This window comes from Chenopodium quinoa, unplaced genomic scaffold (genome assembly GCF_001683475.1).
Source record: "Chenopodium quinoa cultivar QQ74 unplaced genomic scaffold, ASM168347v1, whole genome shotgun sequence".
NCBI lineage: Eukaryota > Viridiplantae > Streptophyta > Magnoliopsida > Caryophyllales > Amaranthaceae > Chenopodium > Chenopodium quinoa.
This window is the reverse complement of record NW_018743204.1, coordinates 3,496,893-3,509,391: the sequence shown is the minus strand read 5'-3', so window position 1 is coordinate 3,509,391 and position 12,499 is coordinate 3,496,893. Positions and strand designations below refer to the sequence as shown.

The 12,499-nt window shown below is 34.1% G+C and overlaps 1 long non-coding RNA gene across 1 annotated transcript; it reads left to right on the top strand.

Moving 5' to 3' along the window:
• The first annotated feature begins 217 nt into the window (after positions 1-217).
• On the top strand, positions 218-2,779 carry LOC110733929. Its single transcript, XR_002513718.1, has 5 exons — positions 218-658; positions 760-817; positions 901-996; positions 1,080-1,124; positions 1,204-2,779. It is a non-coding gene; the product is annotated as an uncharacterized LOC110733929 (long non-coding RNA).
• The last annotated feature ends 9,720 nt before the right edge of the window (positions 2,780-12,499 follow it).

The following is a 12,499-nucleotide window of genomic DNA, read 5'->3' as shown; positions in this document are numbered from 1 at the left end:
TTTACAATAAATGTTGCCTAATGCATGAAAGCTGCTGCTAAAGAGTTTTAGCAACGGCACCTATTGGTAACAGTTTATAATCCGCTGCTATAGGCATATGGCAACATTAATAGAACATATGGTAACAGATTATTGCCGTTGCCATAAGTCTTTTTTCTAGTAGTGAGTCTTATATAGTTTGATTGATTAATCATAATATTGAAGATGTTAGCATGAACCTGACATGATAGATGGTGCTAAGTAAAGTTCTGTTGCTTGATAGAATTTATTTGGTGTGTGAAATAAAGAAACGTAGAGTTTTATATAATTTTTTAGCATACTTTGCATGAGGTTTTATTATGACGTTTACGTAGATTTATTGATATTCAGATGTGCGTCGAATTTGTTTTGTTTTATGTTTATAATTTTGAGCGTGATTGTGTTGGTTATTAACCTGGAGATTGGAGGTTATGTACATTTTTTGGCATTTCTTGCTTTCCAGATCTGAGATCTTCAGGTAATGCGTCTGTTATATTGTTTGTTTACTCGACTAAAGCGATTGATCGAGTTTTTACTTTATTTTGTAGGCTTTCTGTGAAGAAAGGAGTCGTGGCTAAGAAGAGGAAGCCAACAAAGGACCCTAACAAGCCAAAGAAGGCACTTACCTTTTTGTTTTCATGTATAACTCTAATTTTCGCTCATTTTTCGGTTATTCAGTTGTTTGATTCTAGTAATATGCCATGTTTGCTTGATATTTGACTTGTTGACAGTGAATTATAGGGAGGATTTTAGAGTGACATACAAGCAGAAGCACCCTAACAACAAATCTGTGGCTGCTGTGAGTCTCGAAATTACAATCTACCTTTTGAACTATTTGATTTTATTGGTTTGTCATTTGATGGAATTTGATTTTATGTATAGGTTGGGAAAGCTTGTGGTGTTAATCGACTCTGAATCATAGGGAGGAGTAGAGTGACATACAAACAGAAGCACCCCAACAACAAATCTGTTGCTGATGTGAGTCTTGAAATTACAATTTGCCTTTTGAACTATTTGATTTTATTGGTTTGTCATTTGATAATATTTGATTTTATGTTTAGGTTGGGAAAGCTGGTGGGGAGAAGTGAAAATCATTGACTGGTGCTGTAAGTTTCATCTTGGTTGGTTTACTTTTGTATGTGATTCGAAATTACTGAACTAATTATTGTTTGTAATTGATTACAGAAGAAGGTTCCTTACATCCATACAGCAGAGAAGAGGATGTCTGATTATGAAAAGAGCATGACCAGCTACAGGAAGAAATTGGTATAGTCTAATTTTACTCCATTTGACTATTGAAATTTGTTTATTTATGCTGTTATTGTTGTTTGAATGCAGTAAAATTGATAATTGGTGATTAAAAAAAATATAAGTTATAGGTGACTTATTGTTCCATTCTTAATGTCGTTAGCTATGATTATTATCCTAATCTTCTCATGGTGGACTCATGGTTGCCAAGAAATGTAAATAGAACAATTCATCTGATTTGAAATTCAACCTTCTCCACAAATAATCGTGGAGCATAAATCAATTATACTAGGAAAAGCACAATAGTTACTTTGATGCACAAACAATTGAAGCTAATTTTGAGCTCTACTTTTATACACTAATACAGAAGTCTAAAACTCCCCATATCTATAATTGATTTACTAATTTGCTTTGCTCAAGTATAATTCTCTCATTTGTAATCCAATCTTTTGATTTTGTATGAAATTTTGGTGAAAGATTAAATCTTTAATACCTTTTGATGATTTGTTAAGGTGAGTTGATCAATGTGTTCCTATGATTATTTTGTTTGATGGGGTGTTTTTACTTTATAATGTAGCTATCTTGTTTTTCTCTTTCTAGAGATATTTCTTGGTTCTTTACATGCTATTCTCATATTATATCTGTTTTTTGTATGGTATTTGGATAATCGTATTTATATCATCTACACAAATCATGGTTCCTTTGGAAAGAGCTTTTTGTCCATCTCCAAGTGATTTAACTAAAATCCCTTCAAGAAGAATGCAGTTTGTGGAATTTTTAACAAACCAGTCAGTTTTTTTTTTTGGTGGTATGATCCTGTTTCGGTGATTTCAACAGTTGCGAATCCCGAATTTTTGAATAATTCACATTTTGTGGGTTTGCATAATTTTATATCACACGTTACTTCTGGGTAGTTTGTATTTGTACAAATACAGCTACATACTTAAAGTATATACTTTTCTGGGTTAGTTTCCAGAATTTAGAATTCATACTTTTTTAGACTTTGCAATTAGAATTTGTGGCGACATGGTGATGCATAATTTGTTTCTTAATACGAATGGTACAGATTCATTGTGTTGATTACCCTGCCACAAACTTTTCGTCAATTGATTAGAGGAGATACATAAGTATTCACCCATAAAAGGGTAAATTAATGATAACATAAGTCTGTAGGCGAACAGTACACTTTTTAAAGATGCTTATGATTTAACCAATGGTTGAATGTTTATACTGCTGAGGTTGGAAAATTAAATATTGACTGGCAGAAAGAGAACTGAAATGCTGTTACAGAACAAACATTGATGGATTTAATGTAATTGACTTCCACAAATTCTGTGAATTTAAGGGACCTTGTGTTATAATAGGTTACACAAACAACAAGACCTTTAAATTTGGAGCATTAAAAGAAGGGGGAGTGGAATGTTGAGAAAATAGTACTTCGTAGTATTTGCTTACTAATTTCCTCCACATCGTAACACGTTTAGTATTTAGATTAAAACCCATTAGGATGTTCCTTGCCTCAACTTTGATTATTTCTCTCTCCCACACATGGTTCCAAGACCCTAATGATTACAATAATCTATAAGATAACTGAGATTTGACAATCAAGTTAACACAAGTAAATGTTATTAAATTTATTATTATTATTATTCAAATGGTTAACGTAATGTATTGTTGGAAACATGTAACAATGTAAGAAATTATAACTTCAATTTTTGTCTTTTAAATTCTATTTATTTTTTATTTTTAAACAAAGCCACATATAGATGCAAAACATTTCACACAATTGATGGATTTGTCATGATTGAATTTAAATTAGAGCCAGTTTGCCTAAAATTTAAAATTATCCATCTGTACTATGAGACAAATGCTGAAATGCAAGTTTTTGTACTCATACTTTGTCAAAGAATAAATCTTACAATATTGTTTATAACATAAAATAGCCATTTAAAGTTTATGAGTCATCCTAAAGTTTATAGCCTTAAAGCCCATTTGTAAAATATGATCATTGTTGGAGATTCCTACTATGGACATCCAATGTAGGCCGAAATGTAAACTTATTACATTAGGCCCTACTACTATAGACCAAGATAAATATCACTATCTAATAAGATGCTTAGAGCAATGCCAACAATAATCATTTTTTTCCTCATGAGGAAAATCGGTCTAATGGGCATCACAAGAATGAAGATTTTAGTTTTTTGCTCATGAGGAAAACTGAATTTGTGAATGAACAATAGCAAGTAAGAGAGAGTGGTAATGAAATTTTTAGGAGACTTGTAGGAGAGAGAAGCACCTAATAAAAAAATTTACAATGTCAATTGTAAGACACTGTATCAAGTATATCTTACACGTAAACCAATAAAACTCTTATAAATCAATCCAACTTTTATTACTAATTACGTTAATAATGAATAAATTACTTTGATTCATTTTCTACAATCAACAACAATTAGACTCACTCAACGTTTTTTCAATACACAACAACAGTTCCTCCATTGAAGCTAATTTTGAGCTTTACTTTTTCCATTGAAACTTCTGAAATTTTTCTTGAAGCTTTCCCTTCATTAACGTTGTTCTTCACAAAGTTAACACCGTTAACTTCTGATATTCTTGAAATTACAAGACTACCCAAACTTAAGTATATAATTTGACAATCATACCCTCATGATAAACACAATTTGTTTTTTCATGAAGATAAACTTGTATTTACTCAAATAAAACCATTCAACAAACAACCTAAATAAGCAAGAATAAGTATCCCGGAAGCATTCACTACTTAATTATCTTGTAAATATTATGAAATTAAAGCATTTCACTACTTTGTATGTGTTGTGTATTAGAATGATCATTAACTAATATTCAGTCATAAATTTACCATTGTAAGGATGGTAGCCCGTCGTTGGGGATCCCACTTCCTCTATGCCCATGGTCCTTTAAAAACCTAGGACTTTACACTTTTTTAAAGTGTGTAAGGATTTGAATTCCTGACTGTTTGAGAGACCTTGAATTAGAATTGATTCTATCATTACGCTTTTTTGTAAGAAACTAATAGAGAGTCGCCAATAAGTTTTAGGAAAACTCATAGACCTCGTTCATACCTTTCTCCCAAGTAGTGTTCAAGGGATAATTGACATGAATCATAAGTTTACACATGCCCAAATTGGCCTATTAAACCAGAAATGAGTTCGGGAGCGAGGGTATTAAGATAACGTTCCTTTTTTAGGGGAATCGCCATCCTACCCCTAGTGCGGCCTCTATTAGCTCTTCCTTTTTCACAATTTCATTACCAAATAATATATACAACGCGATTCCAAAAAAACTAAGTTATTTGATTTTATTTACACGCATTAATCATAAATATTACATTGCAACGAATGTCGTTATTCTTTGTTATTCAAATTCGTGAAAAGAATAAGAAATAAAAAATATTCGCCTTGATTTAAGTTATAAAACAACAACTAATTATTCCAATTCTAGTCTTTAATTAACGCAAGAATACTATATGAAATTAATTAATTAAAAGCCATTTTAAAATGATCAAGAAAGGAAAAGTGATTTAACTAAGTGCTCAGGAAACCTACTATTCTCCTTTGTTGCTAGATCTTCATTTTTAGCGTTTATGGACTTTCCCCCTTCTTCGTACCTCTAAGCACTTCAAAAATAATGGATTAAGGTTGAAGAGTAGTTGGGAAAAGAAGGGAAAAGTAGTATGATAGTAAGAGGGTTTGAGAGATTAAGGATTTCAGAATTTAGGGTTTTTATTTCTGAATTTTCTGTTGTGTTTAGGTCTAAGCGAAGACCCCTATTTATAGGCGGAGGAATCTGGGTTTAGGGTTTTAGAGCCGCGACGTCAGGTGGTGCGTGCAACTCTCAGAGTCGGGCTGGAGTGCCGAGCGCAACTCTAAGATTAGCACGCAGCAGGCATGCGCAACTTTGAGAGTTGCGCGGGGTCCGGTTTGTCTTATACGAAAATGCGTTTTTAAAACTTCCATAACTTTTGATTGCAAAGTCGGATTAAGGAAAATAAGATATCATTGGAAAGCTCTTAATGTCTAATTTCCAATGCCGTTAGAATTAGGTTAAAGTCTGTTATGGATCAAAAGATATGGCTGTTTGAGTGCAAGGGTGTCGGTTTTAGGGCCCAGTTTAGTATTTTGATGATAACTTCTTCGTTTTCACTCGGAATTGGGCTTATAATATACTGTTGGAAATCTCTTTGAAAGGTCTATCCATCTGTATAGGCCTTGAAAGGATATTGGATGTTTAAATGTTTTGGTTGGCTCGGTTTTCAACAATGTAAGATCCATTGGATCCAATCATTGCATTTGACGCATTTAGGTCCGTTATTAATAAAGGTTAAACATGTATGAACACGCTTTAGGCCTAATTAGTAATCGGACTAGGCTCTAAGATAATTTGGTCTCAAATGCGGGTTTTAACTTACTTCATAATGCATTTCAGAGTCCATAAACACTTCAACTTTGATCTAGCAAAGAACGAGTTTTTGTAACATCATCCCACTTCCCGTCGGGTCAGGAGGCCAAAAGTAGGTGTCTACATTTAGCCCCCACTTTGATCGAGTCTAGAATAGACGAAGATCAAAGTAGTCAAGGAAGTAAATTTGAGACTCATTCTGCGAAGTTCTTTAAAGATAAAGAATCTTTCAGTAGTGTTGAGAATGTCGAAACTATTCTCGATTCGCTAAGTGTTCAAGAAAATTAGATGATAAGACCAGAAAAGGTCTTTTCTGGTTTTATTGCGCTAAAGATTCTAGATTGACCCTTTGCTAGCATAGAACGCTTTTACAAGTAAAGACTGTCCTGGGTGATGTCATGTTATGAGAAGGTACCGGGTTTAAAAAGAGTAAAGAGGATGATACCCTCTCAATATGTCATCGACGGTCTAAAGTCCCTCGATCTGTCATTAAAACTTTAGTCAATGATTTTAACAAAGTAAAAGATGATAAAATGGGGGGTACGGTGCTTTGGCATTTGTAGCCTGGCACTTGAATAAAAGATCGACATATGCTGCAAAAACAGATACTCAATGTCCACAAGATAGAAATACATGTCTCAGGACTGGAGGCACATATCCAAATCCAGTGAAAGAGAAGAAAATCGGCAACTCTCTCAGCTGTTTTGTCTACAAGATGAAAACACGCGTCTCAGGACTGGGGGCACATGTCTAAATACGTGCGGCTTCAGCAGGGCTACTCTTTATACAGGGAGTGGACGGACACCCTAACTGTGCGGTTAAGCTAGAGTGCTTCCTAGCTAACCGTTGATAAGTCTATTTTATATATATTTTTATTCCCCGTCCCATGGTCATATTTGTGCTTATTTGAGCTCTGCGGAGCTATTTTTTATTACTATATACGTTTTATAGTGTTTTTGTAGAGTTGGTATTATTTTGTAGGAATTTGCAGATTTATGATAATTCTCGAGCTTGTTGAACCACTACAAAAATATTGGAGGTTGATCGTATTTTATGACCATATATTTGAAGCCCAAGGTCGAGCTAATTAATTTAGTTCGGTGATTAAGGGCTCAGTTCGTTTAGAGTACTAATTTTATTGCAAGTCTAATATTTGGATATCAAGAAGAAGGATTTTGGGCCAATTCATATAAAGGTCCAAGTTACAAGATCAAGTTGCAAGTCTAAAGCAAAAGAAGCAACAAGGCCCAGCTCGCAGCTTCAGCTGACCGGGCCCGATCGGGCGAGGCGTGGCCCGGTCCGGATGGATATCATCGCCTATTCCAGCTATTTGGGCTTTATTGTTTTGGGCTTATCCAAATTCTTAGACGATAGCGGATTAGCGGCAGCATTGTTTTGGCTTTGTACGGAGCTTATTTTAGTGGACTTTTAGAGTAGTTTTATTTGCTCTCAATTTACTATAGTTTGGATTAGTTCTACTGTTAGTGGGATTTGTGCCCATTAAATTTTCTTATATAAAGGGAATAAGGGAGTAGCAGTAGTCACGTAGGTAGTTTTAGTTTTCTTCCCTTCTATTTTAGTTTAGTTTTCTTTTCTACTTTACATATCATATCAAGATTTATGATTTTATTTTAATACTATTATTCTTCTTATTTTATTTATTGTTTTTATAATGTTTTCTTGAATTGCTTTGAGTAGCTCAAATTTAATTATGCGTGAGTAGTTTTAATTCTAAGGTTGTGGGGATCCATAAATAATATGAAGGGGTAGTTTATTATTGTTGATTTTCAATGCTTGATTGATTTCCTATTGATTGATTTAATGCTATGCAATTAGTTTAGGCCTGGTTTAATTGTATGAGTTATGCAATATTGATTCGAGATTCGAGAGATGAGAATTGATGTTTAGGCTTAGTTTCAATAGGCAGGTTAATTTATAAATGGTTAAATCAAGATTCGAGAGGTGCGATTTAATACCGGTAGATTAATTATGTGATTGTAATACGTAGCGAAAGCTCTTTATAATCTGATTAATTGATGCATTGATGATTGATGTTGTGTTTTATCTGGAATATTATTTATTGGTGAACCTTATACCCTAGGCCTTTTATTATTGCTTTCCTCCCTTAATCAATTTGTTTTAGTTTAATTCTCATTAAAAACAACTTGGTTACTTGATAGTTTAGATCATTTTAATTAATTAGGAATGGAAAGACTTGTTTCCCTGTGGATTCGACCCTACTTCCCTATCCATTTTAGTTAGTGGTTAAGGAATTACTTTTGATTAGGTGATACGATTTTAGCCTGTCAACCGTAATTGCTTCCAACGGGGGGCGTCTGACCTCGATGGTTCGGCGCACTCGTCGACTCGTTTAAGCTAACGCCTAATGACAGAAACAAAAGTTCTACCGTTTTCAAACGGGAGGCAGATCACGTTGCTAGTGCAATTTTACGCAGCACATACGCCATATAATTTTACGCTGTACGATACGCCATACAATTTTACGCTGTATGATAACGCTGTAGTTTTGTTGTGGACGCCAAAAAATAGGAAAAAGTGACATTTCTAAAAGGGCAGTACAGGAAAATGCCAAACTGTCTATGGGAGCTTTTGCGTAAAGCACCACTACGGGACATTTTAAGATGCTTCACGAAAAAATAACCAAAACGTATGCTTGGGGCAGGCACAAAGCACGGTGTACATGCAGGATGATGTAAAAAACTATCAAAAAAGAAAATAAACTATTGAATGCAAAGCAATAAAAGGTTTTTGAAGGTTTTAAAAACTTCCCGTGAAAGCCTATTGAGGCGCGAATTCAATGACCTAAAAAGTTTGGTTTAGAAGACAAAAACAAAAACTGGGAAAATGGTCATTTGGACTGAACAGTATCCGCGCGCAACGTTGAGGGTTATGCTGGGGTGTCGCGTGCAACATTGGAAGTTGCGCGCAGCTGTCTCGTGCAACTCTGTGAGTTGTGCGCATAACTTAAACAGCGAACAATTGTGGAAGAACATGATCTGCAGCTCGTGCCCTTCTTCTTCATTCGTCTTTTCCGGTCTCTTTCCATTTTTTGTTGTCATATGAACTTAAGGAAAGTAAATCGTTGTAGACGCCTGATTGTGTCTCCCCAAAACCCAAACCCAGTGACGAGTACTTTTCACGTCTTTGATTATCGAGTTAGGTAAAGAGTTGAAGAGTCTCGTGATTTCCCTTTAGCCTTGACCATTTCTAACCTCACCTAAAGTGTTTTTGACCAAAATCATTCATTTCGTGTCCTCTTTATAAAACGTCCCGACCAGTCTATTTTGGTCCATGATCTTGGTCCAATTATTGTTTAGTTGGATGGGGCTTGAAAAGAGGTTTCCAACAATATATTATAAGCCCAAATCCGACTTAAAACGAATAAGTTATGGCCAAAATACTACACCGAGCCCGGACCAAGCCTTACCTGCGACCCAATGACCACGTGGAGGGTCCATTAACCTTAACCTCATTCCTAAACCGATTAGGATTTATTACAAGCTTCTAGAATCCTCTAGAAGGTTGTTTTCAACCCTAAATCCCTTAGGATTTATTATTAGCTTCTAGAATCCTCTGGAAGGTTCTAATTTATCCTGTTTTCGAAAAGATAAAGATTTAAGAATTTTACTTTGGGTAAAACATCTGTTTTTCAATGATCCTAATCCTGATCAAATTAGAATACGTATGGAAATTTGATTAACCCAATTCAATTGGAAATCGGATTTTGTACGAATTCAATCTTTTCAAAAACCATCGCTGAGCAACAGCACCATTGCGCCGCGAAAGGGCTGTCGCGCCGCGATGGAACCTGTTTTACTTTGATTTGAATTCTGACTCTTTTCTAACCCTTCGAACCTCTTTTTTCCCCTATAAATAGAGGTTGTTTCACCCCGTTTTCAATCACCAACAATCATCATCTAATCCTCTCTCTAAGCTAAAAAGCTTTTCTCTCGTTTTTTCTTGATTTCTAGCCTTAGCCTAACATCCCAACACATCCAAACACACATCCTTGATACTCCCTTTGATTAAACACCTTACTTCCTTCACGAGCCTTGAATACTCCAAGCCAAGCTCGAAGTTGTCTTCCACTTCGACGTGAAAGGTTGATAGTTCTGAGGGTTTGGTCCCTAATATATATTTCAATTCTTATTTGATTTATTTGATTTATTTGATTTAATCTTTTTTGGAGTTACTAACGTGTGTATTGTTTTGATAGAAAGAGGTACGAGGCATCAAAGTAAGTAATTCGATTACTTAATATTTATTTTGATATAGAAATCTTGTTTAAGATATTATATTAATTCCTAGTATCATGTTAGGATGTTGATTTTGATTCCTAGTATCATGTTTAGGGTGTTAATTAATATTTCTAATATCATGCTTTCTAGTATCATGTTTAGGCTAATGCTTTGATCTTTGCTATTATTAGTGACATGGTAGGGCTTGTTATTAATCTGTTTAGTACCATGCCTAGGACCTTGCTATTTATCATGTTTTAATCATGTTTTGATGATATTATTATGATGATGATTTTTGTGTCAATTATTATAAATTGCTTGATTATTCATGATTTATTGTTATTGCTTGATCACGCCCTTTTTCTGCAGGTTTAAAGGGAATTTATACTTGAAATCACGCCTAGTAAGACAATTAATAATTTGATTTAGGGTTAATATGATTTTAATTCAAGTGATCACCAATAATAAATTTATTTGTGCATTAATAATCAACCAACATAGATTAAATATGCTTAGGATTAATTTGATGTATGTATGTTGATCGAAAAGCGCACATGAATATCATAAGAATTAAGTAGAGGCCGATTTAGGGCGGGTTCAATCTCTTTTAGGTTGGATTCGTACCATCATCCCCGAATATCCGGTCATGGTTCCGGACCACTATGGAGTTAGTGATCTCCGTGATCGTGAATGGGGTGTAACCTTCACACCCGTGAACGGTTTACAAGTTCCTAAAATTTGTTGGCGACTCTTTCATCTCTAGCTTGTTTCCCTTTGGACGCCACCATGCTTAAAGGCATAATCACATAGGGGATCAAGGTTGAGTTTGAAAAATTCCCTACAATCGTGCTCCTTGTTTATTTGTACCAAACTTTGAATTTGGTCAACAAAATGGGGAAAATTGAAAGAAGAACCCTAATTTTTGAAATTAGGGGTATTCGATTCAACTTGTTTTCATGAATTTGTTTGTTCTATGTCGTTGTGACATGTTTAAGGAATATATTGCAACAAATTTCATGTGAAGTGGTCAAGTATTGAGTCATGTATGAGCATACACAAGGATATATGTTTTTTTTTTGTTCATTTGATTTCCGAATTTGTGCTTACTTGAACTATTTCTTTTTTTTTTTTTTTTTTTTTTTTTTTTGCTCACATAAACTATACTTGTCAATTTTAATGTAAATTGAAATGTTAGAACGACAATTATGCACTAAAATTGGGATTGAAATTTTGAACTTTGATAATGGCATGAAATGGTTCTTGCGACTCATGTTTATTTTTGCCATGCGTAAGTTACAAAATTGGTTTTATCAATGATATTAATAATCGATAGTTATTATTATTCACTTATAAAACTATGATTTCAAGATTTGCATAAAACTAGTTAGTTTAGGAAATTCTTGAAGACATCATCGAAATGGTGTAATTTGGTTATACTTCTGGCTTTTGAGCCCCCTTTTTATATTTTTGAGTGTCGTAGCCCCCAATATTGGGTGGCTTTGATGACTTGTTTGTTTTTAAGAATTAGACCATTTCATGTTGCTCGAAATGGGTCTAGAAATCATGTGTTTCGTCTTATTACGATAACAACTAGGATCTTGGAAACAATTAAACGAGTGTGTTTAAATCGTTTTCGACCATTTACAGTTTTAACAAAGGAAACTTGCTAAGTCTAATAATATTGGTCGTTTGTTAGAACAAGTAAGAGGGAAAGTGAAATGTCGTTGTTCAACTTTTCTCTCTATTCTCGTTACTTTCATATTCTTTCCTTTTAACTCAATTATCCTCTTTGCGAAATTCCAATGTTTTCAATTTTTTCATTCATGCAACAATAGAGAGTTTAAAATGAAGACCCCTTAATTTTGAACTTAGGAGTCTTTTATTTACGTTTTAACTCATGAAATTGTTTGTCTTATGTTATTGAAGCGTCTTGATACAATTTTCATGATGAACGATTGAGTATTAAACTTTCGTATGAGCAAGTATGTTGTATGCGTTTGAATTCTATTTTGATATTCATGATTTTGTTTCTTTCGCTCTATACTAGTCATACTCTCTAATCTTTAGAGTAAATTGAAGTATTGAAACAACAATTATGTACTAAAATTAGTTATTGAACTTGAAAATGGCTTGAACATGTGATATGTTTGTAGTTTGTTCAATTGCCAACTTAGTTTTCAAATGAACATGATGATTATTGAATCATTGTGATGCATTTGGAAATTGAAGGGCTCGAGATCCACGTAAACTATTTATAGTTTAGGCGATTCTCGAAAGTAGCTCAAATGGCATGAATATCTCATTTTTTTTATTATAGATATTGGAGCCCCCATGTGTCGGGTTATGCGTATTCTTGCTATTTCTCAAGTCTTAGAGCCCCCAATTTGAGGTAGTTCTAATGACTTACTATTTCTTAAGCCATTCATATCATCATGATGTGGGAATGGGCCTATGTATCTCATGTTTTGTGTTTTGAGAACATTTTAGGATAATGACATGGCTTACGCATTTTTAACTAAAGTCATATTTAAGGAAGC